Raw genomic sequence first — 6,000 nt, 5'->3', positions numbered from 1 at the left:
GCCCAAAGTGCCCTTTTTGTTTTGTTTTGTTTTGTTTTGTTTTGTTTTGTTTTGTTTTGTTTTGTTTTGAAACAGCAGCCTCACAACCCTCCTTGGGAGTTGTACTTTTACCAAAACCATCACCTGGTAACTCCCACCTCCACCCCATACACGCACCTATGTTTCTGTTAGCTTTTTATTTCCACATATTTAGCTCCCACTAAAAAGCTCTCCTTTTGAGGGAATGCTTTCAGCAATTGTGCTACCTACTTTGAAGTTGTTTCTCTTAAGCCATCAGCCTTTCTCTCTTCCCCCACTGTGAAATTGACTAAAAACAGCATGAAGCTAACAGGGTTTTGTATAGAGACTGGACATAGAATTGAAAAAGTCTGAGATTTTTCCCCCCTTCTTTTAACACAAGGCATCTTCTGCTGCATCTTTCATTATTGTTATCATTATTCACCAAAAGCTTTTGCTATCCAAAAAGATAATTCAGAACCAGGGACTTTCTTCAATCAATTGTTTCCAAGTAGAGCTCTCCTGGGGAATAATTTACATTCTAAATACAACATTAAAACCCTTTGTTGAATCGAGTAAGTAAAAGAAACCAACAAACTGGATTCTTCTGATTTTCTTTGCTCATTTGAGTTTATTCAACCCATAGCGCATTTTTTGGTAACGACAAATGGCAGGATATTTACCCCGTTTTGCTCAGAGAGAAATAAAAACAAAGGAGCTTTAAAAAACATCAGTGGTAGAAGTAGAGACACATCTGGGAGTTGTGTCTTACTCAACCTCACACCCACCAGCCCAGCACAACGCCTGGCACCCAACAGATGCCCCAGAAGTGTTTGGCAAATAAATGAGTGAGGGACACTGCTCAGGCACCAGCTCCTTCTTGGAAGAGTGGCTGGGGAGAGGCATTCAGCCAATAGCCTGGCCGCATTCCTGGCCCTGGCCCACTGAACACAGCAGAAGGTGTTATTAAAAATGTATCTCTCCCTGCCCTAGCTGGTTTGGCTCTGGGGATAGAATATCGGCCTGTAGACTGAAGGGTCCCAGGTTTGATTCCAGTCAGGGGCACATGCCGGGTTGTGGGCTCAATCCCCAGTAGGGGGACGGGGGTGGGGGCGTGCAGGAGGCAGCCAATCAATGATTCTCTCTCATCATTGATGTTTCTATCTCTCTCTCCCTTCCTCTCTGAAATCAATAAACATATATTTAAAAAAAATAAAAACGTATCTCTCCCTACAACCTGTGCCCACTTCAGATCATCCTCAAGAGGACTCTGTCTGGACATGAGGGTCCTCTAAAAGCTGTGCCCGAAGAAGCTTTCCGGGCTCCCTCTAGAATTGTAAAGGCCTGGAGTTCCAAGGGCTACCTCTGGGGTACAGGGCCTGAGCCCATCCTGCAGCTCTCCCAGCTGCCCCCACGGGCTCCTGCACAGATGCCAAAGGCTTCCTGGATAACCACGTGCTTTGGTTCCCAACATCATGTCTCCAGTAAGACAGCTTTCCTGAATTTCAAACACATTTCACATTTTCTCTTGAACATCCTTTGGGCATCTTATAGGAACCCTAAACTCAAGTCATTGACTTTCCCCAAGACATAAGCTAACCCTTGTGTGCCTCAATATCAGACTCACTGCTTCTGCATCTCAAGGGTACCCCATCTTCCCTCAGAAACACCTCCAAGCTTTGGTGAGGGCTGTTTGTGGGGGGCTAGGATCTCGTTGCACCAACATCTTGCTTGGAAAACTACTCATCCTTCAAGAACCTGTTCCACGTCACCTCCCCTGGCTGCCTGCCCCACTTCTCCGGAGTGGACGCAGCTTCTGAAGAGCTTTGTTCAAGGGTTTCAATAGCCCTTGTAATTTATCTGTTAGCTTATCTGTCGCCTCCTGACTGTGACCACCTCCCCACGGGTGGTTCTCAAAACCAAGTGAATGTCAAAATCACCCGGGGAGCTTTTAAAGCAGAGATTTTAAAATCTGCCTCATACCTGAAGATTCAGATTCAATAGGTCTGGGATGTGGAATTTCTAAAAGCTCCTGAGAGGATCCTGGGGATCAGCCACACGTGGGAGCTTCACCCTAGGTCATGGCCCCAGTGTTTCATTCAGCTTCTCATCAGCATGCGCATGGCATCAGCAGGTAATAGAAGACCCATTTTTGTTGGTTGTGAGGCTTGTGGGTGAATGGACAGACAGATGTCCAGCAGATGTTCAGGGGAAGTGAGACATTCTGACCTACTACAGATCAGAAGAACCTGAAAGAGAGGCTCACTTTAGTTTAGATTCTCTGGGAATGGACACAGAGCTGAGGCCCATCCCCAGCTCAGAAGAGCCTTGGCTCTCTGAGGGGAGCAGGCTGTCTATAGGCTCTCTCTTCTTCCTCATGCTTTCCTTCCTCACACCTCCTCCTCTTCAAAGGCTTTCATAGACCAGGAGCTGCTCCAATCTTCCCCTTGCATCAGATCAGGTGTCTCCATGGCCCGAGGGGTCACAGGACACAAGCCACAGACCTGAAGAACCTAGCTGAATGCCAAGATCCTGCGAATGGTCCCATAATTGGGGCCCAGGAGTTCAAATGGCCAAATGAGATCGCTGAGACAACCCAATCTCAGGAAGGTGAGGAAGACATGGCGTTGGAGTTGTGTGTGTTTCCTGCTGCACAGAAAAGAGAAAGGGCCTTCCTAGGTGCTGTCTCTCAGAGGCAGCCTCTGCTTCCCTGGCTCCCCCGCCATCTGGCAGCACTTGGAGCCCCTCGTGTGTGCTCTCTTTAAGAGCCATTTGAATCCGTATTTCAAGCTCAAGAGCATTTTCAATATAAAAAGGAGTCATGCTTGACTTAATTGTATTGCCTCGGGCTTCACCAGGAAAAGTAAGTGGGAGGGTAGGTGAGACAGACTCCTCTGCAAGCAGTGACATCTGCTGCTGCTGGTGAGGAGAATGCCCAGGGCATCGCCTTTCCACACAATTAGTCCAGCACATGAAAATAAAAACAACCCACTTTTCTTCCAGTCTGCCAGCCTCTTCGCATCCCTGGAAACAAACTCTCTGCCACTGGGCGACGTGACAGGCTGCCCGGCAACAAGCATCAGCTGTCACAGGCACCGTGCGAGCGGAGGCAAGGCTCCAGGGCCAAGCAGAAGAGTTCAGGACAGCCACCAAAGGGAGCCTCCAGATAAGCATGAGAGCATCAGGGTAGATGCAGGTCCAGAAGATGGGTCTCCAGGGTCTGCCTATGTTTCTAGGTCTGTTTCCACACGGAGAATTCATGGGTAATTTATACAAACACATCTCATCTCCTTGGAAAAACAATGGCACGATTAGAGCAAAAATAGACTCACCTAAACCTATAGCATTGACATTCTTAATCAACATAAAGCTGCAGAAATTCCAGCACTTTCCAAATGTTCCCAGCTGGTGGGTTCCCCATACTCAAGTTGAACGGAGAGGAGGAGATAGGCCTCCTCCTGTGGGTGGAGAGCCAGGTGGCTTCTCTGCTCCCTGCCACCTGCAAACCCTAGAATTGTCTTGTTACGGAATTTACCAGGCGACCAAAAAATACGCAGGAGTACAGGAAAAACACATTTATTTTCAGATGTTTCTCATATACTAGTACAGGACTCAGGGGAGGCTGTTTCTCTCCAAATCCTGAGCAAGCCAATATGGAGGAAGCTTTCCCTTTATACCCTTTGGTTTCTTTGTCCCCCAAATATGGATCATACTTCCGGACCTTTCGCGGGCTTTGCACAAAGCCCTGTGTGTTGGGGTGGGGGCCATGAAACCTCATCTAAAGGCCTGGCCCGGCGCAAGTGCTGATAACTCCGTCTGAGGGTTGTCAATTGTTCATGGTTTATGGCCTCTCTAAAATGGGAATAGTACTTAGGTAAACAGGTCTTGCAGGACCAGATAATTAAAGAAGGGGCAGTGACTAGACTATAGGCTAACAAGAATGTGCATTAGGTTACTGGCACAGATTCAGATTGCTAGCCCCCAAAAAATGTCTCATTTTCCCCATCATTCTGGCCAGAGCCATATGGCTCACTGGAGCCCTGGTCTGCGAATCAAGTGCCCCTGGAAAGGTTGGTGATATGAGTTAGTTCGCACTGCGCTGAGTGTTACCACATTTCAAAGTGAAGGAATTAATCCTGGTGTTGCATGTGGTGGTAGGCAAGTCCTTCAGTGGTTTGCATAGAAATATGTGTGAACAGCAATGCAATGTGTCTGCTAGGCCCACTGCCCCCTCTGGGATGCCATCCAGTTAGCTGTTTGGTATCACATAACCCTGCAACCCTGCTTACAGCTGGTGGACCACGGAGGCCTGCCTGGCTGAAGAGCTGCTTGGCTCAGGGACCTGCCAAACAGGCACAATTGTGACTGAATTGAGCTATTCAGATCTCACCACTTAGACCGTTTGAGAGCCTTGTGTTTAAAAAAAGAATTAACAGTTGGTAGAGGGACTAAAAATATTCTGCTTACCGAATAGGCAGACAAAGTTCCTATCTAATCACCAATGCCAAAAAAGTTATTTTTGGAAAGAATTGCCATTTTTAAATTGTGTAAAGCATTAAAGTAATCATCACAGGGGGTGGGATCAGAACCTCATCTAGTCTTATTTATATTTGCCTTAGAACTTCCTATGACATTTACTTTGAAATCTGGGGTAGGGAGGGGGGATTGGCCTACACATTTTCTAGTCCAAATATCTTTTTAAAAAATATATTTTTGTTGATTTCAGAGAAAAAGAGAGAGGGAGAGAGAGAGAGAAAGATAGAAACATCAATGATGAGAGAGAATCATTGATCGGTTGCCTCCTGCACACCCCACACTGGGGATCGAGCCCGCAACCCGGGCATATGCCCTGACCGGGAATCGAACCGTGACCTCCTGGTTCATAGGTCAATGCTCAACCACTGAACCACGCTGGCTGGGCTCTCATCCAAATATCTTAATGTGAACCTGAAAAAATATACAGAGAAGGGGCAGAAAGAAGCAATAGAAGCCAGGAGAAGGAGAGAAGAGAATTTCCAGCAGTCAGAGGGAAGGAGCAACAGATGCAAAGTCAAGGACTTGCTGGTGACCAGGCAGCAGAGAGGGAACTCAGCACCTGCTTCTGAGGGGACACAGACTGAAATGTCCCAGGTGCCCCAGGGCTGCTGATGGGGCCTCTCTTATCTCCCCACACAGCCTTGCTGCACGACCTTATATCCTGAGCCTGAGTGTGTCTTTGCTTCAGGAAGCTGAAAAGAGCCAAACTATGGCATCATGTTAGCAAGTAAAAGAAATATATTCAGATATTATCACCAAAGCCAAAGGTAAGGAACGTTAAAGGGAGTGGACAGAATATCATGATTTATGTGGCTCAGTTGAGAACTTTAATTCAAGATGAACTTTGAGTCGAAAGGCAAGCTGTGCAGAATGTGGAATACCTTCAAAACATGGAGGCAGGGATGAATACAGGTGAAACAGTCGGGAAGCCAGGGATATGTGGCCCAAGTACTGTGAATATCCAGAATAACTCTACTGTTCACATTTTAAACTCGAATCCCCAGTCTTTCAGCACAATTTCCTGTTCTTATCAGATACCAACTCCATCAATCCCACACCCACTTTCCCACATTTTTGCAGCATCCAGTCCCTTGGTGCCTGCTTGGAAGGTAGTGAGTTCTTATCTCTGTAGATGCTCAGGACGGGGAGGGATGATTGTCTATCAGAGATACGACTCAGGGCTCCCCTGGCCTTCTGAGAGTTATGCTGCTCTGACGGTGGAGAGAATTCAAGGACATATTACAAAGGTGATTCACATGCTTGAGTCTGGTAGCTGCAGGGGCCTGACCTTCCAATAAGCATTCCCTGTTTAAATGACCAAGGTTCTAAATTTTTAGGCTCAAAACGATCACAAAATAATTAAAGTGATAAATACTGAAAAACAGTAGCACTGGATTAGGAAACCACTGTGCCAATTTAAATAAGCTGAGTAATGTTATAGCCAGTGCCTTATAAAAGGCAAGACAG

This window comes from Myotis yumanensis, unplaced genomic scaffold, assembly GCF_028538775.1.
Source record: "Myotis yumanensis isolate MYYU_CA2020_CCGP unplaced genomic scaffold, mMyoYum1.0.hap1 SCAF_2, whole genome shotgun sequence".
Classification (NCBI taxonomy): Eukaryota; Metazoa; Chordata; class Mammalia; order Chiroptera; family Vespertilionidae; genus Myotis; species Myotis yumanensis.
This window is presented reverse-complemented; position numbering follows the sequence as displayed.